Below are 27,392 nucleotides of genomic sequence, written 5' to 3'. Positions count from 1 at the left end.
TCTACCAACATCAGCGCCCTCCATTGATGATGAAGACTCGTTACAGGGTAGCATCAGTACCTCTGCAATGCATTGATAAGGTGTAATAGCAAAGGCAGCACCGCCCCTACTAGTTTACAGGTTTTGTTTTCCGTCGCGATTCGTTCAAAGCCTCAATACGGCATTTTGTGCATTGGTCCATCGTCTTTGTACGTGTGATTGGTGTAGTTTCTTTTTCTTCTTTTTGTATAAGGAAACTGAGCACTACGTTTTGGTAGACAACGCAGCATACGCCATGAGAGTGGGATTTTGCTGGGCATAATGGATTTAATTCATGAGGTGTGCCCTCTTCCGCCCTCACGGCACGCAACCCACGGCGTTCAAAATGTCCTTAGGTTCTGCAGCCACCAAATGTCACTCTTGTATTTTAAGCCTCGTTCCGTGGATTTTTGCACGAGGAAAACAATAACTCTCCGTTTCTTGGACGGATCTACCCTCTTTTAACAACGCAAGATCTCCCTTTTTGCTGGACTGCTCCAAAGAAGGTCTCGAGATCTTCGTTCTTCTAACTTTGCAACGTCTGTTGCTTTAGTGAACTCATCTCATAACCTCCGTTTCTCCTGCATGTTCAGGGAAAAAAAGAAGAAGGAAGAACTTGAGTTTGCATGTTTTTTTCCCCCCCCCTGTGAGAAGTTACAGCTTATTGATCCGCATTAGCAACTAAACCATCGTGAACATTATCTTTTTATCGATCTCTCGTGCTTAGACTGACTCTGAAGCTTGAATATGACGAGCATCAATCCTCAAATTCTAACAGTAAGCGTATCTGCCCCATTTACAAAGAACCAAAGTAAAGGAGTTAGCACTGCGCCAAACTGACAGGACACATAAAAGCTGCAAGACCTCCTCCTCCTTCTTCTCGCTCTTCTTTGGGTGTGCTTCCACTCACAAATGTCCTACGCTTGCGATACATGTGACATGCCTGCCCTGCTTCAATGTGACCACCATGATTTCATAACTCTTACAAAAAGGAAGAGATGAAGGATCTTTCATTTTGTATGAATGTGAGATGCCCTGCCTTGAATGTGAGCAGCATGATTAATCCATAACTTCTACAAAAAGGAAGAGATGGAGCATGTCTCATTATTACTATTTTTTTAAATTACTTCAAATATCTCATCTTACATCATATTCCGTAGATGTGAAGATGTGAGGGCAACATGAAGAGAGGGAAGTCACTCTCTTAGATTGAGGTATCCTCTTAGTTAAAGGAAGAAGATCATATTGTGTATAGTACTCTTTATTAAATAAGATTTTCATATTTTGACGTGTTTCAAGCCATATTTCGGCTCCGCAAGATATTGGCATGAACCCTATGTATATTTCTAAATTATGGTCACACTACAACATAAAGCAAGCATAGATGCACTACATAGACGCACAAGTTACGGGGGCATCTATAATCGCGTCTATAAACACATCTATAATCGCGTCTAGTTCCTTTGAAACTAGACGCAATTTTAGACCCACTTATAGACGCAATTTATAACAATTTCCTATGCAGTTGCAATTGTGGACCTTGCAAAGAAAAACATAATCTTCAATCCCCAAAAACATCATTTGCTAAACTATGTGCACAAGATTTCTTAGTAGCCACCTCATATAAAAGGGACACCGTCAAGCAATGTAAATACAATAAACTCATCTTAAGCAATATCAAGTAAGTCCATTTGATTGCATTTCTTATTCATCTCTTTTTAGTTATTCTTTAGTATTAATCATGTTTAGCATTTTCTTTAATCCACCTTAGCTTAAGTCTAGCATTGGTACATGTTTCTCAACATACCAGTATAAGTAAGATCTCGTGAACAACTTGGGATGCTTATGGGTAAAACATGGTGCAAGGGGATGAACTTGTAGGTAGAACGAGTCCAAAAAGGTGGATTTCTCCCCTAGTGGTGCATAAAAATAGCATGAGTGGGTTTGGAAAGGAGGAATACTCAGCTACCGTTAATAGTACCATTCTAGGCAATCCGCGTCCAGGATAGGGTCACTCATATCAATCCATGAAAAGTCCATACTCATGGCCTGTAATCATGTGCTCATTCTAATCATCCTTTTTTTGACATGTGCTCATTCTAATCATCTTTTTTTAAATATAAACATGGTTAGTCAGATTTTTAGCATGTGCATAGGAGCTATATTACTATGCATGTTGATGCAAGCTATATTGTCATGGGTTAGCTTTTTCCAACAAACTCCCTCTTTGACACGAACATGAACTTTGTGGGGGAGAAAAACGTGGAGAGTAAAAGTAGTGATGTTAGGATAAGTCCCCCCATCCTACTTTCCATCGTACCTGGACCTCGTGGAAGGTATTTGTAGGTTTTTTGTAACCATCCCTTCCAACAACTGTGCTCCATTAGTGTTTGTTGCCTAGGAGTACCCTTTGTTACTGGTTTCGGGATCTCAATTTTGAACTTTAATGGTGGTCATAAGACTGGATAGAGCTTATGGGTTCTCTTCCTTGTGGGTCGCTCTAGGGAAACTAGTGGGGTTGGGGCTTGAATAGCCAATAATAATATTTTATGATGTAGAAGCTTCACCATCAATCACCATGTCTTGTGTGATAGGGTTTCTCGTTGGGATCAAGACTTGTTTGGTCATTGGTGTTGAAGGTCCTTTGCAATAGTTTTCCCTTTATTCTCATTTGAGCTATTGAAGCCTTTATCCATCTCTGATGAGGAGATTTGAAAATTTGTAAGTGGTGGAAATGAGACTAGTCGTATCTATTTATGTTTTGGTATCCAAATGCAATGGTTACCCTCGTAGTACAGCCTTGAGATTTGAATAAGAATTTGGGTATCCATTTTTGGGTGACTTGTAATTTGGGCTTCTTTCATCGATTATTGTATCCTCTTCGTTTCAATGGTTATGGTAGTAGAGATGGAGAAATTTTGGGAACCCATTTCAAGGTAGATTTGGGTTGCCACTTTTTTATAGCTCGTTGTATGTGGTCATCCTTTTGACATACAGGTTTTTGTCTTATGGGTTTTTATAGCTCGTTGTATGTGGTCATCCTTTTGACATACAGGTTTTTGTCTTATGGGTGTAAAAGAGTCGGGAGTTTCTTGAATAGCCAAAGTGGAGCGAGTTTCTTTAGATTTTGTCGATGTTGAAGCGGTGACCGTGTCTATGTTGTGTAACCACCCTCATTGTATACGCATCTACCACACCGCCTACAATACTATATATGGACATGGTTTCCATGAGCTAAGGCATCCAATACTTGTGAGTATCCATACCCTTCTACACTTCGTACATACTCCATCCAGAGTCTGTATAGATCGCCATCTAAGCTCTACTTGAGAGCGCACGGGTGGACAGCACCATCACTTGTACCTCTGGTATAATCAAAATTTAAATTCTCGCCACTATGTATCTATTTCATTGTCTATTGTGCTTTGTCTTGCTATCTCTTGCCGCTATGCCATATTCTTATATTTCTACCATGGATACCTTTCACCTTTAAAGGGGTATCTACAAGTTGAGGTTTTTTCTAATTGGTTCGATGCATTGAAAAAAATTAGATTATGACTAGTCCCCATATCAAGTAATGCATTATAAATCACTTTACCATAAAGGCTAGGAAATTGAATGGATGTTTGTAGAGGTGCTATGTGTTGCTTTATGTCTCCTTCAACCTCTCCCACAAAGGCTTGTGTGTATGCAAGATTAGGATCGCATTGTTGTTGTTGGATTTGCCTTTATATAGCTTCCTCTTGAGTCTGAGGTTCTTTTAGTTCTTCTTTTTCCTTAGCAACCTTCTTATCATGTGTGACCCACAAGGCTTCCTAAGTAAGAGGAACATAATACTTTTCTTAGTAATAAGAGGAGCATAATACTTTTTAAATTTACTACCATTAAGGAAGCGGATGGTTTTGACCATTAATTTACTACCATTAATTTACTACCATTAAGGAAGCGGATGGTTTTGACCCCGTTAAGGGTTTCAGTACAAGCTCTCCCTCCTTTATTTCCTTATCCTTGAGATTATCATCAAACCACGTTTTTCGTTGATCCTTTTCTGTTAGCATGTTCTACATAGTAATTTGTCTTTCTTCTTCTAGTTATTCAAAAATGAACATTTGATTGGCCAACATGTTATCCTCCAGTCTCTCAGTCATTGCCACCCTTAAGCAGGGTATCATGAATTCTTAGGGCATTACTGCCTCAACCCCACATACCATCTTAAATTATGTGAAACTAATTGCAACTTTGTAAGAGGTTTAATAAGCCCATAAAGCTTTTGTCAGCTTGAATTCCCAATCATTGCATCAATCTTCAATAGTTTTTGTCAATATGGAAATTAGTAATTTGTTGGTGCTCTCAGTTTGACCATTTGCTTCCGGGTAACTTAAGGTGTGGATTTGCATTGTGAGATCATGAATGTTGTGGTGAGCAACCGGATTACATCATGTATAAAGTGTTTTCCTTGGTCACTCACCAACTCAAAAGGACAACTAAGGAGGTTAATGATGTTCTCATAGAGAGACTTAGCAGACGCCATGTCATTCACTTTTTGTTTATCTGGTTACATAATCTATGGCAACAATGATGAAGCATGCTTATGTGCCACATGCAGTAGGACTAATAGGGACAATGAAATATCAGCCCCTTTTTTTAAAGGTTGGTTGACTCTGATAGGATGCATTGGCATCATTTCTTTCTTCTACGGCTTTGCAAAACATTGGCCCACTCATCACATCCTTTTGATAAATAGTACACAATCTTCAAAGAGCGTGGGCAACCAACAGCCCGATTGGAGTAATTTTCTTATCATATTATTGCCTACAAAGTGCCCACTAGCTATCCCTTGGTGTGCTTGCTTGATATGTGTGAAGATGGGTATGTTACATCCTTTTGATGGATTGGCAACCACACTATTTTGCAATCCTTCTTAAGAAGATTTATGCTTCTTTAAGCAACTTCCATGCTATATTGTTCCTTAAATTGTTTACCTCTAGAAAACCATTAGCTAGAAAGTTAGTGATTCTCTCACTCCACTAGCTAGGTTGAACCTTGAATAGTGTAGCATCTAGTAACTCGTCATTAACTTTGATTGGTGCTTCACCATTAGGTATGAAGGATAGATGATTTTACATGACATGTTCCTTGCTAGGCCTCACTACTATAAAATCAACTCAAGAAACCATCTTTGTGAACCTTACTGTGGACCATGGTTTGTTTACTAGATACAACCCGGCTTGATGTTCATCATAGAAAACAAATTTATTAGCAAATAAGGTAATGCCGAAATTTCTTTATAGCATAAACCATTGCTAACCCTTCATGCTTAGTGGTGGTGTAATTTATTTCACCCTCATCTAGTTTCCTTATGAAAAACTAATAGGATAGGTTGATTTGTGTTCCCCTAGCTGTGCTAGGACATATGCAATGGCAAAATTAGAGGCATTAATGTGTACATGAAAGATGAGATCCCAGTTAGGTGTTCAAAAGATTGCATCTCTCGCCAAGACTTACTTCATAGCATGCCATAATCTTGTTGATTGTATTTAAAGATTGTTCCATATAAATACAATCAACAACTTGGTCCATATAAATACAATCAACAACTTGTACAAAGGACGAGCTATTTCTTCCTAGAAAAGAACAAATCGACGATAGTAGCTAACATGGCCCACGAATCTTTTGACTTCCTTATAGTTTGTTGGTAGGGGTAATTCCAAGATTACCTTAATTTTGATCTTATAAGTAGAAATACCATTTTTGGACACTATATGCTGAGGAATAGCTCTGTGTTTCACTTACAATTGGCATTTGTAAGGATCTAAGGATATGTGATAAAATTAACACCTTTCAAAAACCCTTTTTAGGCAAGAGAGGTACTCTTTCCAAGAAAAATGAATGCACAAAGCAAGAACACCAGACAGAGAACGAGATTTATGCCCTCTGAGAAGGTTGATTTGATTGTATTGCTATGTAGAAATAACACGATTAAGTGAGTTTAATATTTTTTTACATTAAGTTATATGATTAAGATATGGCTAGAATACAGGACCCTCACAACTTGTGATTGCTTTATTTGAAATGAATCATTGATATACATGTGTATGAATGATTGATATACATGTGTATGATTATGAGACTCGACATGAGATTTTGAGACTCGGGCCGTCGTTTGACAGGGAACGCCAGGTGTAGAACACGATTTATGCCCTCTTGGAGCCATGTGGTAGAACCCATAAAGGATGAGATTCATAAAGAGGTATACTCGGGATAGCCGTGATGTCCGGTGTGTAGGTTGGGTGGATAGGCATCGGAGAAAGCCCTAGATGGGTTGGATTTTAGTCATTATGACTAACCATATTGTCGAGCATGGTGATGCTGATAAAATCTTGAGATAGACACATACATTGTGATTGATTGAGATGCTATAATTGATAGAGGTTTATAGTATGTGAATGTTTGCTTGAGATTACATGATTATTTGCTTATGTGATAAATATGGCATGCATGCTTGTTTGTTATTTGAGAAGGTTTATTTGATTGTATTGCTATGTAGAATTAGCACAATTAAGTGAGTTTCAATGTTTGATTAGATTAAGTAGTATGATTAAGATATGGTTAGAATTTAGGACTGTCACACATGGGGCCGCACTCTAAGCTTCCAATAAAGAGCCACTTGTGTTGTTGTATGTGTTTGTTCGAATGTACTTCTTGATATATTCCCAATGCTTGTGTAGTACCTAGTAAAGGCATGTGATGATCACCCAAGCGAGGGATCATCTTCGTCCTACTAGCCATGTCATGAAAGATTCAATTACCTTGGTTGGATGTGGGGTCTATGATAGGAAAGACACACTTCTCATACATATAGAAAACATAATGTGTCTTAAGGAGAAAACGCGGTAAAAATTCTTGCCGAGTATAAACGGGACCCAACCAATCCACCCTTATTCCAAGGGGGTGTATGAAATTTGAAGGTTGTATAGTGCCCTTCAAAGGTGGTTTTACTATGCACAAGGAAGAGTACGTGATCAATATGAATGGAAAACCACCTTTCTCCCAAGGGGGTGTGTGAAATTTGAAGACTGTAGAGTACCTTTCAAAGGGGGTTTGACAATGCACAAGGAAGAATATGAATGGAAATCAAATATGTACCTAATGACACCCGAGTTTTGAAGGGTGGATCAAATTAAACTTGTACTTCAAAGTGAAATTCTACGTATACTTCAAAAACTTGAAACATGCGGCGTAGGTAGCAAAATTGTAGGTTCTGTTGCATGCATGCACAATTAAATCAAAGAGATCGCGAACCATTCAGCAGCTTCTGTCTCAAACTGACTGCACTTTGTTTTTTATGACACAGAGTCTAGAACATTTGTCACATACCTTAATTATTCAGATTGTAGAACCTTTTTGCAGCAGCAGAACGTTCTACATATATTTGCTCCATATATAACGTTTGTAGCATTTATAAAGTGTCGTAGTGCTCCTCATCATTGGTTGGTGCTGAAATACGGAGAGAGCGAGCGATTCATCGATCGGCAGAGAGAGATCAAGGGGAAGGGATCGAGGGCAGACATAAAAAGAGCCACGACATTCCCGTGCTCAGTTTCTACGTTCAGAAATGCAGGCACGTGCCTCATCATGACGACGTTGCTCATTCAGCTTGCTATACGGAAGCCGAAGCGATTTCGCTCGTTTAACCTTCCAAGTTCCAACGAGCTGCGCAAGGTCCTCCTACGGCATTCATAATTACACTGATCACGAAAACGCGACAGTTGTTCTCATTAAACGACATTTGCATGTGCGGCAAACCCCGTCGCTGTGCACGTTCGCACACAGATGTGTCTGAGAAGCTGGTTCACAGGAATAATCCTTTGACTGTGTGGTGCTTTTTCGCCACTCCATCTTTTTCTATTATTGTAATCACGAATTGAGGGAAATATAACCTCCCAATTTTTTGCGGTAGAAAATGAAAAATTTTCCAGACTCTTCCGGTGTGCGGTGGCGGTCTTAAGGTGCAGTGTGTGGGTCTCTCCGCGCGGTGCGCTGTTCATGCACAGTCGCCTTCTTTTATTATTATTATTATTTTCTTTTTTGAAGTGCGTGTGCAGTGAACTCAATGCATGTGCAGCTGTGAGATTTGCAGCGAATTCAATGCGTGTGCAGCTGTGAGATTTGCAACGAATTCGAAATGTTCAATCTTCATGTGCGTGTACAGATTTCAGTTTATCTATAGGTGCAGGTTTAACAGAGAACTAAAATGCAGGTTTAACAGAGAACTAAAATGCACAAAATTAAAGATGCAAAAAACTAAACTAAGCTAAGAACAGAAAATAAAACGAACATGCAGAAAATTAAAACTGTAAAAATTAACCTTAGAGACAGCAAAAATTATCATCAAACAGAATGACAGAAAAGCAAAACAGGCCTCTCTCTTTTGCACATAAATTGAAATTGGCAAGTTTAGCACCTACCTCCAATCCTTCCCGTGTGTTGAATCCTTTTCCTGACCTCAAGTGAGAAGCATAGCTAGCCAATCGCACTCAAATTGCAAGATAATTAAAGAGAATTTAACAACTGATTAGTCTTAAATAAGTACCAAAGTTAGTCCCAAAGCCTGCTCTCCTATCCAATAGTTTTGCAACCGATTGGAGCTTAACAAAGAGTGGTAGTGTGTGTATGGTGCTCAACTAATGTAGGCACTCGTTCCCCGGCGGCGGCACCATTGTAGAGTGGTTCTCTCTACCGTGCAATATAGTGCTCATAGAGTACTACCGATCAACAAATGTGTTGAGAAACACAATGTCAATCCAAGGACTCAACCCGATTAGTGCATGAAGGCTTGTCCCTTGCAGGAGAGCTCACATACGCGAATCACCACTTGACGATTCAACCATTCAACACCTCAATCAATCTCTCAATCCCTTAAACCCACTACACTAATCAAGAGAACAAGCAATGCATGGCAATCTCTTAATCCCATTCAATTATTGATTAAATCTTAGCTTTCCCTAATGCCAGCAAATCTATAAGCATGCATCTACTAACCCACAAGCTTAAGCAAGCATAGAATGTAACATTCACAAACCCACAAGCTCATAGAGAGAGTCTATCCATGAATAACTCATTGCCAATGAAGTGGGCAAGAGCTTGCATCAATGGAGACTACACACACACACACTACAAGCATGCAGCATACACCAGAGAAAGAAAGAAGCATTCAACTAATCACAGATTAATGTACTTCAATGATGCTAAAACAAATTAAGAGAATGAAGTGGAGCTATACTCATTGGAGCTTGATGCTCATTAGAGTACAATAGAGAGAGAGTTAGAGAGTTGCCATAGCTTGAGAGCTCAAGAGCTTCACTCAATAGCTTATGAGAATGGCCAAAAACGTCCACTTTCTTTAGCTAACATCTCTTTTATAGATAAATGACCCATTTTTCTTTATGGACTTATGGGTTTTTTTATAGATTGAATAAAAAAACCTCTGCTGTAAATGTATGTGTTTAAATTTACCTTGAATTTTTGAATTAAAAAACCCCTTTCTTTTGAAATCACGTGTGGTATACTTATATATTTTTAGGTGAGCCCCCCGAGCAAGGTTCGGGGAGCGACAAGTGGCCATGAACATGTACTAGAACACCAAGAATTGAGAATAGAGATCCATCCCATTCTACATCTAGCCATAGCTATATTATTCTAACAAGAAAGCCTAGCAATCAAAAAATAGAACATATAGTTTCCTAAACCTAAACCATGTTCTGATACCACATGTAAGGTCCCCGCTCTAGATGGGACAAGGGGATCCTTTTGATAGGCAACTAGGTCTCCTTATCTTCGATTGCGACACCTTGATCTCATGGAAATACGAGGATATGACCAAATGGCATGCGATGGTGACAAAACTTTGCAAATGTATGGAGAGGGTCTCCCCCATACACTTGTAAAGTTAGGTCACCATCGGGACGTCCGAGTCCAAAAAACCTAGTTTTAGGTGATTTGGGGCCTTTCGGGGAAACCTTACATAGAAAACGTGGGAGGTGTTGAGGCTAAACCAAGCCCCAAACAAATGTTACCCACATGAATCTGAAATTACAGAGAACATGCTCTAACCACTTCCCACACACATCATAATTATCATTTCAGATTACAAAAATAAGAAACAGACTATCTATCTCTATCGCAAAACACAATTCAAAATTACAGCATTACATTATATAAGGAAAATAGACTTCTGAAAAATCACGCAATCCTACAGAACAACAAGATAGATATAGAAACGACCAAAATTCAGTTACTAGTTACGCACATTGCCTGATACATGACGGTTACATCTATATATAAGTTCCAAATGATGTCACCTAAAATCTCAAGTAAAAGACTAAGGTTAAAAGTATCTAAAGGAACTTATGTAAAACTCTAGGTTTTACACATGGCACACCTAGTGGATAAAAATTTCTTCAAAAACTTTTAGACCTGAACCCACTTCCAAAATATTACTTTACTGAAAAGTACGTTGATTACTTTTCAGTTATGTTACAGTCTTCATCTCTGCATCAGTGTCTTTAATTTCCTTCATACCATCCTCATTGTCTATTTGAATATCTGCTCCACAGGGTTAATTTGATCTAATTGATCATCTGATATCTTCTTAGCAACATCTATAATCTTCTTAGGAACAATCCCTGAACTTTCAACATTCTGTTCTGAAACATCAAGTACAGGTGTAATAAATTTAACACATCTTCCTCCATATCTTGCTTCTTCAGTCCTTCAAAGTGCCTTTTCCTACAAAATCACAAAAAAAACTTAAAAGAACTATGACTGTCTCATCAGAAAAACCCTCTTCTAAACCATGATAGCCCTTGAGGGAGTATAAAAGATCCTCCCACACTAACTTTTCAGGGGGTTTCATTTGATGAGATTCTTGAGTAACTGGCATCTGTTTCATCTGTAACTTCAAGTTTTCCTCTTCCAAAGCTGTAATAATCTCCTTAAGCAAAAGTATCTATGATTTGCATTGCTCATCTGCAAATGCCTCCCAAGGTCTTATAAGAACATTGTGAATTCTCTCTTTAATTCTAGCCCAAATCAAATTTCCTGTCTGCATCAATTTCCCCTTAATTCTTTCCAAATCTGTGCTGCTTATAAAGACCCCATCTACATCAATCTCTTCATCTTCTACAAAGTCTCTCAATTGCTCCTACATTTTCTTTAATGCTGTAAGAATCTCATTAGTTGTTACCAATTCAGTATTTTTCTTCATTAACTCCTCTAATTCAGCAGAAAATGTAACCTTTATTTCTTTAAGCCAATCTGTAATAACCATTTCTGACTAAATTTTTGCTTTAGCCTTCTCTTGCCCCATAGTCAAGTCTAAATTTTTGCTTTAGCCTTCTCTTGCCACATAGTCAAGTCTGCTTCATATTCTTCTTTCTTCTTCAACAACTCCTCTTGAGCTTTAACATTTTTTTCCAGATCCTTCACTTGTTATGTTTTGACATCCTGTTTGCTTAATTACTGCTCCAAACTCTGTATTCGTAATTGCAATAATGGAAAAAGGTGCAGTGGCGACAAAGAACCACACAGTCAAAACTCAATGGATTCTTCCTATGAACCAACTTCTGAGACACATCTGTGTGCAAACGTTCGTAAAGATTTGGTTTATCATCGCACATGCAAAAATGTCGTTTAATGAGAACAACTATCGCGTTTTCATGATCAGTGTAATTAAGGATGCCGTAGGAGGACCTTGCGCAGCTGGGTGGAAGGTGAAACGAGCGAAATCGCTTCGGCTGCCTAGACAGAAAATGCCGTAGCAGGCTGAATAGTGAACGTCATCATCATGAGGTACGTGCGCGCATTTCTGAAGGTAGAAACTCAGCACCAGAATGTCGAGGCTCTTTTAATGTCTGCCCTCGATCCCTCCCCCTCGCTCTCTCTCTACCGATCGATCGTTCGCTCTCTCTCCGTATCTAACTTTTCGAGAGGAGTTAGAAAACACCCATCGTCGAAATTTTGGTCCCAAAACCATTTTCCCATAGTGAGTTAAGTATGGGAAACTGGTAAATTTTAGGCAATTTTTGATCTTGAAAAATATGCTATTTTTTTGGCCTAATGTGTTCGAGGGGGTTCAAAATGGGTTCTGGCAAAGTTTGAGCCAACTTGAAAATTTTTGGATTTTTTCTTAAAAAATATTTAAAATTAAAAAAAAAACAACCTTAAAATTTGGCCTTATGCACTTGCAGTCGGGACGTCATATAGACATTGCCATAGGGTCTAGGGCACCTTCTAGAGTGCCTACGTAGGAAAGTGAGACCCAATCGGTAGAAAATTTGGCAGATATTGCTGAAACCTTTTCGGAATCCCAATCTGATACCCTTTCCAGGACAACTAGCTCATTGTCTATGGACAATCTAGGGCCGTCAAATAGTCATCCCTTAGCCCCAAATAGGACACCCACAAGATCTTTTAATACATTTGAAGCCGACACCATGGGGTTACCACTCAATGTGAGACTTCAATATGTCTACACGAATGCTCAAGGAGCTGAGATCTTTAGGGATCCACAACAACGGTATCTCGTTAAGATTGCGGACTTTTTCTCAGAGCTTGATAGAGCATCTTTAGTCAATGACCAGGGTAACATGTACATGGGTGGAGATGGTGTTCGCTACGAAGTCACCTATCATCCAGAGAATGTAGACAAATTAGGGGGGCTCTCTAAGAGTGAGTTCTTAGACTTATCAAAGCCTTCTAGAGCAAGGGAGTCTAGAGATGATTGGCTCATTGAGCTGGACATGCCTGGACCATCCAATGCCCAGTCCTCAAAGCTATCCATAGATGATTTACTTTTTGTAGATCTAAATTTGGAAAGGCACAGGAAAGGCAAGAGCAAAATGGATTAGGGGGCTGAGAACCAATGGGAGTTTGTGTATGATAAATTCCAGTGACAAAGGTCTTTCAGGATGACCCACTTCAAGAGGTCTATAAGGACTCTTTAGAAGGATATTATGCCACAACTAGATTGCCAGAGCTAAATCTTCCTCTAGCACTTGTGGTGGTAGTCGAGAAGCTTGCAAGATACAAGAACCGAATCGTTGATAAATGGGCCAATGAATACCGAACCTTAGATTGGAAGGAGATTCATGAGCTCACGTGGAGAGGACAACCATTATTCATGGAAGTGTTCTCAACTAATATAGCTAAACCAGGAGAGACAGCCTTTCTTGGAGAAACTATTGCTCCTCCCCTAGGAGAGTTCACTAGAGAGGGACCCTCAACATCAGAGTGGACCACTGCAAAAAGTAGCCCAACTCTAGCACCAAGATATTATCCTACACCAAAAGTACGACCACAGATCACACCACAACAATGTTTCTCTCACTATGACAATCGGAGGGTAGGGGAGCCAACTCGGCCTCCCATAAATGCACCTCCTGAAATGCGGGTAACAAGATCTTTGGAGAGGGTTGGTGAGGCAGGTACTAGGGGACCCACACCAATTTGGGATGCATATGGACCATCTTACCAAAGAGAGGGACCACTGAGAGTGAGAGGCCATAGGCCTAATGATAAAGAAGTACGAAGGGTCGGGAGATCCATATGACCATGTAGCAGCATTTAGGCAAGCAGTTCGAGCTGAGCAAGTGACTGATAAGCATACGCAAATTGAAGGATTTGGGTCACTCTTGAGGGAAAGGCCCTTGCTTGGTTTCAGGCACTAGAGGCTTTAGACAAATCTTCTTTACGAGTTTTGGAAGAGAGATTCATTGCTACTTTTTCCTTGATGGAAATTCAACATGACACAGTAGAAAATATCTACTCTTTCAAGCAAGGCGAGACTGAAGAGTGTTAGAGACTGTGTAAATAGGATGAAGCAGTACATTAATCGTTACCCAGAAGATGAGAAGCCCACCCAGAGTCGATTAATTTGTCTCTTCTTAAAAGGACTAAAAAATTCAACACTGCACACACATCTCTATGCAAAGAAGCATACAAATTTCAATGAGTGTTGCCATGATGCTATGGATTTCAGAGATAACTTCAAATTTCAAGATGGTACTAGCCCTGAACCTATCGCCCACCCATCCAGCCACAACAACAGCAGCAGCGAATGAGGAGTGTACTACCTACAGGTCCTCATCTTTGTGGAGCATGTGGCGGTAACTATAAAAACAAAGAATGTAATACCTTTTCTCCTCTAGTCACAAATAGGGATTTAATATTCACGTGATCACAAGATTTTTTGTGATAATAACACATGTGAACAAGTTATTCACATGTTCTCATGTTATCGTTCACAAAATAACAGGTCACTTACCATTTGGGAACCCCTTAAAAGCTTGGCTACACATGGGAATAAGCTATTCATATGTTCTCATGTTACCATCTTCATAAAATAGCATGTCAGTGGCCACCTAAGAAGATTTTTTATGCCCAAACAAAGATAAATTTTTAAGGCCCTTGTGAAAGCTTTGTGAATATAACATGTGATCACAAGATTTTTTGTGTTATTAACATGTTCACATGTTCTCATTTACGTCAGTGAAATCCCTAGTCACAAACCAAGCCACAAAGAAGTGGTGCCTGGCCTGTGCTTGAAATTATACCCACACCAAACAGGAATGTACTCGCATTGCAAGAATGAGACAGGAGCGTGAGTAGCAAAGGGGTGCAGTGGCTCCAAAAATGCATCAACAGTATACTAATTTTGAACGTAAGCCACCGATGGCACAAGAGAAAGCACGACCTGTACTTGGAGCTCAACCTCCTGCTCTCCTGGGACTGCTCCTGTGAGGTTTGTTAACTATGACAATTCAAATATGTGTAGAGACTTGGTAAACCCAAGCTATGTGGAGGAGGAATATGCATCATATTCATCTAAGGAAAATCTCTTTGAAAGTCCCGCATATCCAAGCCAAGCACTGGAGCCTCAGCCGGGGGAACAAAATTCTTTGATGTTGCTAGGCGGCTACCAACCTAGAACTCCAGGTCCCTCAGGTCAATGGAAGCAAAGGAAAGTAGAAGCTAAACTAGTCGGCCCCTGTTATGAGTGCGGAGAAGCCCATTGGGCTCGTGATTGTCCACATCGCCAAAGGCAAGCAGCTTGATCCAATACAACAGTACCACAGTTTCCACCAATTCAAAGATATTGTCTAGGGTGTTGTGTAGAACACTTTCCAAAGGATTGTTTGCTAAAACTACATGAGGAAGGCATCTCTCAACCAAAGGTCTCACTCAACTTTGTAGAGGCAGTTCCATTGCCACCTTCATCAGAGAATGAGGATGTCATGCCACTTAGAGTCATGACTAGATCACAGACACAAAATGTGGAAATGCAGACTGACGAGACACCTCTAACTAGGGATGCAAAGGCAAATCTAGTGGACAAGACCCTACATTCTAATAGAAAAAGAACCACTAGGAGGAAAAAGAACCACAACAAGCAAACTAAGAGTGCATCAACTAGCTCTCAAAAAGTCTCTAAACAAAACATGAAGGATCAAGCTTTTACATCCCAAGAAGTGCATGAGGAGCATCAACCTCAACCTAGGCCTAGTGCTAAACAAGATGAGGCTATTACAACCAAGGATAGTTCAGGGGGTTCTATTTTTGTGGATAAGGTGAACGAGACTCTAGATGCCATCATTGATGCTCATAGAAGTCACATTGCAGCTTTATCTGAGCTACCCAAGAAGCTTCAAAAATACCCAAACCCTCGTGGTGAGGAGAAGATCAATCTAGCTGTACATCAGCAACTCATTAGGGAAGCTCAATCAATACTTGAGGGCCCACCTCCACTATCCCTCGAGGTCCCACTTCTCTTAAGCCAGCCTTAGAAACCATACCAGAAGTGTCATCAAGTTGGGAAATGAAAAGTGAGCTGATCTCACAAGCTCATAGCCAGAAGTCTGCACCAATTGACACTCCATTGAAAGAAGGCATTTTGCCACCACCTAGTCTTGCGTTCCCATGCAATGATGAAGTTATTGATGCTAACGAGGACATGGCAAATGAGATGTGGGCAGCAGTTCATGAGAAAGTTAATGAGAATATGTCCTCTATTATTTCACCTCCATTCTCTGAAGTGGATTTTACCAGGGGCACAGAAAACAACTTTAGATGCCCAAGCACCCAGGAGGAAGTTCAAACAATTGTTTCTCCTAGAAGTAAGCATATAATGAAAACCTTACCATCTTATTTGGGAGAACATGAGAACTGTTCTCAAACCTTGAGGATACCCTCCATGCATAGAAGGTTGACAAAGGAGATGGATATGGGTATCATGCAAGCTATTTTGTCAGCACCAGTGGTTTGTACCTTACCTTTGCTTGATTTGATAAAGCTTCGACCAGAGTTGTGGAATGATATTGCCACGTGTTTGTCAAAGCAGGTATTGCTACAAAAGGGTCACCATCATTGTACTATACACCCTGAGACAAAGCATGTTATGCCAGTTCCTATCAACAAAGTAGGAAAATTTTGTGAGGATGATCAAGGAAATGCTACCCTCCCATTAGAAGTGTGAAAAGTAGCTTCAACTGCAATACTTGACAGTGCTGCAGGAGTGGGCATTGTGACAAGGTCCATTTGGGAAAAGTGGAGCAAACCAGCTATTAGGAGTACCAGGATGCGCTTTTTGCAGCTAGCAGATGGAAGCTTAGAACATCCCATTGGGCTGCTACTAGAGAACATATTGGTCACCACATATGGGATTGAATATGAGCACACATTTGCAGTAGTGGATTGAATATGAGCACACATTTGCAGTAGTGGATTTTGGAAAGCATCCAAACTATGAAGTGATATTGGTTGGGTAGACCATTCATGCGACAAGTTCAAATGATTCAAGATTGGGGATACAATTATTTGTATCTCCGACATGATTCTGTCATCACAAGGGTCAACCTAAAGAATCACTCATATCGTGATGTAACAAGGTCTCCAATAGATGAGTTTGATTCTGCTTCATCTGAGGGCTCAAGAGTTACATTATCAGATGGGCTTGAAGATCTGTGGATGTGTGGAGCCTCATGTAAGGATTTCAGCATTGAGAGACTTAAGGATAATCGAAGTGTATCAGATGAGGCATACATTCCACAACCCTTCCCTGAGCACTTAATTGATCCCCTAGAATGGAGTCATGTCCTTGCAACATTATCGACATGTGCTTTACCTAAGCCAATTCAATTTTGTGACTCAGATGGATATGACATTATTCCTATATGAATGGTACAACCACGTGACCTTCTAGATGATATGTACTATGGGGATGTATCCACAATAGCACTGCATGTAGAGGAAGTCTCAATGGAGGATTTAACACTTGAATCTACTAATGATGCTGATAAGGAAGATGGATGGGAATCTAATTTTGATGATGATGTGATAATCCCCGAGGAAGAGTTAGGAAAGGCACGCCTACTCTTGAGAGGAAGGGAGGTTCAAGTAGAGATCCCTCAAAGCCGACCTAAACATAAATGCTGTAAGAGCCATAAGAGAATCCGTAAACAAGATGAGAGGGAAGGATGTGAGAGAATACAAAAAGAAGACGAGGAGTTTAAGAATGAACACTCTCGACCACCACCTCACTTCTCAGGAAAGAATGGATATCTATACTATGTCCAAGCACAAGATAGTATCAAAGACCAAGTAAAACGATCAGATGGATTCCAACCATGAGAAAAGCTAAAAACTGTTAGCAAAAATCATAAAAAAAAACAAAGAAACCAAAACAAAAACTCAAGTCTCAAACAGATTCAAAAGAGAGTGTCGGAAGTGCAAAGATAAAGGTTGAATGAAAAACTCTGATGCAAGATTGCAAAAGAGATCTCAAAACCGCATGGTCTTCAATTAGTGATGACTCAAGTGGACAAGAACAAGGTCTCAGTGTTTCCCCCAACTTCACACAGTACACTCTTCAAGATCGGAAGATTGTTCTTCAACAGCCCATGCCACAAAAGCCAAGCATGCCAGGGGTTTCATATGATGGTCCAGAAGAGGATGCAAAAAAAATTGATATCGCTGGGCCAAGAAAAGAGCCTGGCTATGTGTGGATTGCCACAGACTTGTCCTTAGATGAGGAGAAGTTATTAATTCAAACAATAAAGGAGTATCGCGATGTTTTTGCTTGGAGTTATAAAGACCTCAAAGGAGTTGATCCAAGCATAAGTATTACATTAAAATAATGATATTTTTTATTATCCCTTAAAAATCCTCTAATTTTGGAGAGAGTGGAGCCTCTCAATCTCTTCAACCATCCTTGGAGATTTCTTTCAACACACTAACCAATTGATTGGTTGGGGGCTTCTTCTAAGATAAAGAAGCAAGCAAAAATAAGAGGTAAAGTGTAATTTTATGGTTTTTCTCTACTATTCTCAATGTTTTCACTTCTCAACCCTCTCAAGCTTGAGAAGTTTCTAAATTTAGTGTTTATAATGCAAATCAAGCTTTTCTTAAGAGTTGTAATGAATAATTAAGAAAAGTTTACATTCAGGCTTAATTAGGATGCTTTTTATGTTTATCTCTCTCTCCCCCAAAGACTGGTCATTCTTATGACCAATTCTCTATTCAATTGATGCTTCTCATGGAGAAATTCTCAATTCACAAATCAAACTCTAGGCTTGTGAAGCTAGAGGTTAAGAAAATGGATTTTAATACTTATATGCTGGTAAATTATGGTAATCTTATGAGTTAAATCCATAAATTAGATTTAAGGTTAAAAGATAGTTATACTATCATAATTACATTACTAAGTCTTATTCTTTTAAAAAATATTAAAAATTTTCAGTAATAGCAGCGGAGTTATGGTAATTTTTTTATGAAATTGATACATATTCATTCTTATGCATAATGTGAAAAGAGGACTTCCTACCATATTCTAGGATTGAATATCCTAGGCTAAAAAAATGATTTTCATCACATTCAATGGAAAACTAATTTTTAAGGTTTATGTATAATTAAATAATTAAGAAAAGAGAAAATGATTTTCATCACATTCAATGGAAAACTAATTTTTAAGGTTTATGTATAATTAAATAATTAAGAAAAGAGAAAATTATGGTAATTTTATTTAAATAATAAAAGAGGAATTTCCATGACATTTAGAATTCAATCATTTAAATAGGAAGAGTGAAATTCTTAGCATATTGAAATTAATGGATATTTTATTTAAATTCAAAAAGAAATTTTAGATAAATTTATTTTATGCATGAGAAATATTTAAATGATAAAAGAGGAACTCCGATGACATTGGAATTCAATCATTTAAATAGAAAGAGTGGAATTCTTAGCATATTGGAATTAATGGATATTTTATTTAAATTCAAAGAGGAATTTTAGATAAATTTATTTTATGCATGAGAAATATTTAAATGATAAAAAAGAAATTCCCATGACATTTGGAATTCAATCATTTAAATAGTAAAAATGAAATTCTTAGCATATTGGAACTAATGGATATTTTATTTTAGATAAATTTATTTTATGAGAAATATTTAAATGATAAAAGAGGAATTCCCATGACATTTGGAATTCAATCACTACTACATGATAGCCTAATACCGGCGCTTATACCGACGTCATTAAACGGGGTCTAAAAAAGCTCCATCATCAGTATAAACATCGGTATCTGCGTCAGAATGATGACGTCGGTATAAGCGTTAAGGATTAATACCGCCGCTTATACCGATGTCTATACCAACGATACACCGGCGCCTATACCGACGAGTATATCGACGTCTATACCGGCGCATATATCGGCAACTATATCGGCCCCTGTACCGGTACCTATACCAGGGAATTTATCAGTGTCTATACCGACGTTACACCGGCACCTATACCGACGAGTATACCGGCACATATATCGACACATATACCGGCAACTATACTAGCGCCTGTACCGGTATCTATACCGGGGAATATACCGACGCTATAGCAGAAAATTTTTTTAGACAGAATAGTGTTGCCTAGCTATTGCTTGGTTGCCTGCAATGAAGAGGACTCAACAGCAGTAAACAGACAGCACCATTTTGTCTAAAATAGAACACAAAAGACAACCGTGCTCGTTTTTTTATTTTTCAGATAAACAAGAAATTAAATTAAACATTAATACTCAAGAATCTTTTGATCATATACCAATAGTTTGAAGGTCGTTTACATTATGGTAATGCCTCCCAATTGACGGTCTCTCCTTCTTCTTCAAGCATCTCAAATAAGGCCACAAGGCCATGTTTGTGAGCGTACTTCTCTTCTCGCCTACTTGGTGGGCGATTCATGGCCAACTCCTACACAAACGATTAACAATTACAACTTTTAGAAATCAACATTTAGTCCACATACATACATTTAGATAAACAAAATTGCTACAAATACTTACGAATTCATGGCGCATGGTTGCGTAACCACCACTCCCAAGATGAGAAGCCCCTACGATGCACCATCAAAATGCGAGCTGTATACTGTATCCACTCATTAGAGACGACATTCATAGGGTCAGATGGCTGAAACTCTTGCTTTATCTTTGTATTTATGTAATTTTTCTTCTCCTTATCTTGCTGATCCCATTTAGTCATGACAGAGTTGTGAAACTGTATAGTGCACAATTGTCGAATTCATGTCTTCATTGCCTTCCCTGCACTATTCATTATTGGTGCCCCATCCCTAATTGTGTATATCTTACTGTTGTCATGGTCATGTGCACCCCAGGAAGTGGAAGGTGAACCTATGGGTGTGCCATCAAGAGATGAGAGCGAAGGACGACGCTCACGTGGTGGTGGTGTCACAGCATCTGTGGCACTACCACCACAACAACCTCCCCCTGAAGACCTACTACGTGAGCGATGTCTATGTGAAGAGGTGGTAGATCGAGCTGTAAGAGGAGTGGAAGGCTGTGTGGTATGAGGTGTGGGAGCTGCTGTCATACCTACGGGTGTGGGAACTGGCGTCGTGAAGCCATATGGTGAGGTAGATGTCCCTGCTCCAGAACCCCAATAACTCTGAGCCATGGCTCTCTACTCTAGAGTCATGGATGAGAGAAAACCATATAACTGCTGGGGACTCATGTCCTGTTGTGTAGGGTTAAATGAGAAATCAGGACTGTAGTCGAGCGACGACGGTGAGTCATCACCCATGGCCTGTTGGACAAAAAACCATATGATAATCTTGTGCGAAATGAAAATTACACGGTAAACAATGAAAGAACCATATGACAAACATTAACAATGATAAACAACAATGGTAAAACCATATCAATTTGCACCTGCACTAGTGATTATGACGATAAACATTAACAATGGTAAACAATGAAAGGACCATATGACAAACATTAACTTTCCTAAACAACAATGGTAAACCATATCACTTTGCACCTTCAATGTCATAAAATCATTACAAATATGTCATAACTATTTGCATAATCATTAAGATACATCATTTTAAAAATCATTATCTATTCTATCATCCTCATTAAGATCAGTAGCCCCAAAGAGATCTATGTCTATGTACATTTCAGCATCCTCATCATTAAAAGTCCCTTGATGAAGGATGTCCTCATCATCTATGTCTTCTTCCTCAACATGTTTTCCAGCTTCATTGGTTTGCACCTCTTCATTTGGATCTTATGGAAATGAATAAAGAAGAGATGAAGGAGTAGATATTAGAGTTATCAAGTGAGTAGCTCAATGGAAACATGGAAAAGAAATAACTTAGCTCTGATACCAATGTAATGCTTCTTGCACCAATAACTTGAGGACTTGTAAGACTAGAACTTTGATTCTCCACCTAACCATATCCCAAATGGACCCTAAACACATGCCCCTTGACCTTTCAATGGCTAGGCATGGCCCTTTCACTATCCAATGCCTCCTCAACTTCCCCTAGAAGGGGGTGCCTACTTCTGTGGCCTTTCGACTTTCCTTATGCACCACCTACATCCCTTTTACATTGATCTTAATGCCTATTAACATTTTCTTTAGGTATTTCTAATTTGAAATCCCCTGAACCTTATTTATATGCAAAAATTTTGCATATAAATAATCTTTTCTAGTCTTACCTTATAGTGTTTTCTGTTAATCTCATAACACTGTGTCTACAGAGATGAAGAGATACAAGACTCAAGCTTAATCCAGCCAAGTGTGCCTTTGCACTAAAATTAGAAACTCTATTGGGACATATAGTGTAAGCCCAAGGATTGGCCATAGATCCTACTAAAGCAACGGCCATATCCAGAATGTCTGCTCCAAGCAACTTGAGTGCTTCCTTGGTAAAGTCAAGTGGCATGCTAGATTCTTAAAATATTTGGCACATGTGGCCAACCCACTGTATGCACTATCCAAGAAAGATGAAAAGTATGAATGGAACACGGAGCATCAAGAAGAATTCCAATGGCTGAAGAGAATGGTGTTAATTGCACCAGTGGGGGTGATCACCCCAAACTGGAATGAGATATTCCATGTTTATGTAGATTCCTCATACAAAGAAGTGGGTGGTGCACTAATGCAAGAGAAGCAAGAGGGGTACATGCAACCTATTCATCATGCAAGAAGCCCTCACAAGAGTAGAAAGGAACTACAGCACAATAGAGCAGGAAGCTCTCTCTATGATTTATGATGTGAACAAATTTTGACATTACCTCTTGGGAAACAATTTTTTTTCCATGTGGACCATCGAGACCTGTTTTATTTGGTGAACAAAGCTTTTCGGTAGGAAAGATGGCAAGATGGATGCTCCTACTACAAGAATTTGAGTTCACCATCTAGAATACACCCAGAAAAGAAATTGCAATAGCAAATTTTATGTCCAGATTGGATTCTGGAGGACCGGTCCTAGATGGTGGACTGGATGATCAACTCTCAAATGGTAACCTCTTCATGATAGAAGTTGCAAAAGTGCAAGACAATTGGTATTATGATATGATGCAGCTTCTAGAGGATGGAACATTCCTAGAAAAATACACTACTGAGAGAAAGAAGAGGGTTATCTTAAGGAGCAAAAAATTCACCTTGCTTGCGGGATAGTTGTACAAAAGAGGCATAGACCAGATCCTATGCAGGTGATTCCCGGATCAAGAGAATCAAGTGGTCTTAAGAGAAGCATACTGCAACAGTACAGGAGGACACATGGGTGGAGAAATCATAACGTGAAAAATTTTGCAAGCAGGCTTGTGGTGGCCAACAGTCATGAGAGATGCCAATAGCGACGCAAAGCAATGTGATGTCTGTTAGCGGATGGGTCAACCCAGTGATTCTGATAGATTGCCCATCTCCCCCATTCTGCCGTTGTTTCCATTTATAAAGTGGGGATTGGGTTCTGTTGGACCAATCAAACAACCCATGAAAGGTAGCATGTATGAATACATAATTGTGGCAAAACTGATTACTTCACCAAAAGTAATTGGAAGTTAAAGTTGTAAAGAGAAATTTCGTAGAAGAGGTAGTGAAGTTCCTCTTCAAGGACATCATTGCTAGGCATGGTTTTCCGGTGGAGATAGTTAGTGACCACAACACACACTTCATGAACAAAGTAATGAAAGGGTTGATGGAAAGATACCTCATCAATCACAAGATATCATCATCCTATTACCCATAGTGCAATGGCTAGGCACAATCCACCAACAAGGTTTTGACCAAAATTCTATAGAAGATCATAAATGCCAACAAAAATTACTGGGACCAAAATCGAGATGCCACCTCATTTTGCACATCATACAAAGTCTCAATGGGGCAAACACTATTCAAGGAGTAATATATATAGACTAGAGACTGTAATGCCCATGGAATTTGCAGTGCCCAGCCTGAGAGTGGCCATCCAAGAGAAGCTACCAATGAAGGAATCCCAGGAGCATAGAATACAAGAGCTCTCATCTTTAGAGGAAGAAAGGCAACTCAGCTCTCTACAGATAGAAATAGTGCAGCAGAGAGGGAAAGCTTGGATTGACAGACATCTCAAGAATAAAATTTTCAAACAAGGAGACTTGGTGTTGGTCTAAAACTCCAAGCTGGGATCACACCCTGCAAAGTGAGCGCCAATTGAAGATTGTAGAAGAGTGTGTTTTTCGTCTCGTGTGAGCAATTGCTTAATTGTGAACTTGTACTAGTTTTGGAAGTAATACAAGAATAATGTTACTTTCCTCTTCATCTCTATGTAATTTCTACAATGTGTTGGATAGGAATGATGTAACATTGTCTTAAGAAACATGTTATGTACCTGAAAGAAAGAGAGAGTGAGTGAGTTATGTGGTGGCGTGAAAGCAGAGCATGTGTGTGAGAAGTTCCAAGGCCGAGCGGTGTTCTAATAAGTGTCCCTATGACCATACTCGATTTGGTGTTGGAATCCAGAAGCTCTGGCGGGTGGCTACATGTCTCCCATGGCATTGCCTGACTGGTCTGTCACCCTAGCTTACCATTCCACTGAGAGGAAAAACAACGAGAAACAATAGCTTAGTTTTGATCGCTCCATTTTAGGTCTTGTTGGGTGTTTTAACTTCCTTAGTCATCCATATAATTACTACAATCGCATGTGTATGTGACTCATTCCAAATAAGACCTGTTTCATATTTAACATTGACACCCAAACGAGGAATCAACTTTGTCCTAAAACAACCATATCATGGAGGAGTCAGTTTTACCATGGTTGGACATGGGGTCTATGATGGACCTCTGTCTCTTGTAGGTGGATGGACCATAATTCCGATTCTTGGAGAAGAACCTACATATTTACCTCATTCTAATGAATTGGCTCCTTGTGAAACAAAGCCTAGTGAGTGAGGTTCACACGTTTTATCTCATTCTAGTGGATTGGCTCCTTGTGACTTGCAAGATTCACATAAAGAAACATGTGAACTGTATACAATGGACCTGCAAGATTGTCCATTTTTAGTAAACATGCAAACTTAAAGGCTGAGGAATTTGCAAATTTGTAAGATAGCAGTGTAATATTTTGAATTTATAGGTTTTTATGGTTTGTTGAGAAAAGTGAACATCTAGCCTAGCCCAATACCTCGTGAATATGAATCAAGTCTGCAAGAAAAAATCAGAAAGATAGAGAGAGAGAGTTGTAGATGAAGAGGCTTAGTATAGATATGTGTCTTTTAGTTACTACTAATTAGAGCAGGTCGTAAGCTTCATTTATGGATGTGTTGTTTTAAGGCTCGGTTATACTAATTATTTTTCGATTATTGTGCATAATATTCATGATACTCTCCTCATGGAAGCGCGGCCTATCATCCCTCATTACTTTGTGTCAAGGCAGCGTCAGGAGGAAGCCAAATGAGTGGGTTCCTTGTCAAACACACCAGGGGGATTAATAATATGCACGCGGCCAGGCGAAGAATTGGAAGGTCGTTGGAGAAAGACCTCAGGGAAAGATGGCTACAAGCTGCAAGGCCTTAGTTGTAACGCTACTTGTACTGTTCTTAGTACTAATACTACGTGTAGTGATGGTGCAGCCTGCAGATATGGAAGATGCGGCATCTTTCTTATCTGCTGCTGTTGATGATTGCTCGGGGGAATTCGCCATCGATGCAACATTTCGCATTGGCAACAAGCTGTATGCAGGTCCTGCACACCCGTTAGCTGATAAGCAGCACAACGTACTGAAGGAAGCAGCTGGGGTCGGCGGTACGAGTGCGCCTGGTGAGGAAACGTCAAGCTGCCTGGAGGATGGCCCTAAAAAATACAACATGTGGCGGGGTTTCACTCCGCCTCCTGGCAGCCCCGCCAACGTAACCAAATCAACCCCTCTGGCCATCACCAACACCAGCGCCCTCCATTGATGATGAAGACTCGTTACAGGGTACTGTAAGAATTGGCAAGGCAGCATCAGTACCTCTGCAATGTAATAGCAAAGACAGCACTAGTTTACAGGTTTTGTTTTCCGTCGCAATTCGCGGCATTTTGTGCATTGGTTCATCGTCTTTGTACGTGTGATTGGTGTAGTTTCTTTTTCTTCTTTTTGTATAAGGAAACTGAGCACTACGTTTTGATAGACAACTCAGCTTATGCCATGAGAGTGGGATTTTGCTGGGCATAATGGATTTAATTCATGAGGTGTGCCCTCTTCCGCCCTCACGGCACGCAACCCATGGCGTTCAAAATGTCCTTAGGTTCTGCAGCCACCAAATGTCACTCTTGTATTTTAAGCCATGTTCCGTGGATTTTTGCACGAGGAAAACAATACCTCTCCGTTTCTTGGACGGATCTACCCTCTTTTAACAACGCAAGATCTCCCTTTTTGCTGGACTGCTCCAAAGAAGGTCTCGAGATCTTCGTTCTTCTAACATTGCAACGTCTGTTGCTTTAGTGAACTCATCTCATAACCTCCGTTTCTCCTGCTTGTTCAGGAAAAAAGAAGAAGAAGGAAGAACTTGAGTTTGCATGTTTTTTTTTCCCCCCTGTGAGAAGTTACAGCTTATTGATCCGCATTAGCAACTAAACCATCGTGAACGTTATCTTTTTATCGATCTCTCATGCTTAGACTGACTCTGAAGCTTGAATATGACGAGCATCAATCCTCAAATTCTAACAGTAAGCGTATCTGCCCCATTTACAAAGAACCAAAGTAAAGGAAGCACTGCGCCAGACTGACAGGACACATAAAAGCTGCAAGACCTATTCTTCTTTCCGCCTCCTCCTCCTCCATCTCACTCTTCTTTGGGTATGCTTCCACTCACAAATGTCCTACGCTTGTGATACATGTGACATGCCTGCCCTGCTTCAATGTGACCACCATGATTTCATAACTCTTACAAAAAGGAAGAGATGAAGGATCTTTCATTTTGCATGAATGTGAGATGCCCTGCCTTGAATGTGACCAGCATGATTAATCCATAACTTCTACAAAAAAAAAGAGATGGAGCATGTCTCGTTATTACAATTTTTTTAAATTACTTCAAATATCTCATCTTACATCATATTCCGTAGATGTGAAGACGTGAGAGCAACATGAAGAGAGGGAAGTCACTGTTAGATTGAGGTATCCTCTTAGTTGAGGGAAGAAGACCATATTGTGTATAGTAATCTTTATTAAATATGATTTTCATATTTTGACGTGTTTCAAGCCATATTTCAGCTCTGCAAGATATTGGCATGAACCCTATGTATATGTCTAAATTATGGTCATAGCAAAATTGCAACATAAATTTGATTGCAAAAGTGTCTCTGCAGAGAATCTTTGATTTGTAGATTATTTGGTGGGGATGTATGTTTATGTGACTATTCTATATAGAGTTGGAGTATATAAGGTGTGCGGTATCACTATGTTGAACTTTGTAAGTTTTTTGTAAGTGAAGAAGCATTTACAAACACTATTTAGTAAGTTACTATAGGTAAAGACATATGATAGTCTACCCCAGATTGTGATCGAGAAGCTAGACA

This window comes from Cibotium barometz, chromosome 49 (genome assembly GCF_041138505.1).
Source record: "Cibotium barometz isolate CiBa-2024 chromosome 49, ASM4113850v1, whole genome shotgun sequence".
In the NCBI taxonomy this organism is placed as follows: Eukaryota; Viridiplantae; Streptophyta; class Polypodiopsida; order Cyatheales; family Cibotiaceae; genus Cibotium; species Cibotium barometz.
The sequence above is the reverse complement of the archived record's forward strand: the minus strand, read 5'-3'. Positions refer to the sequence as shown.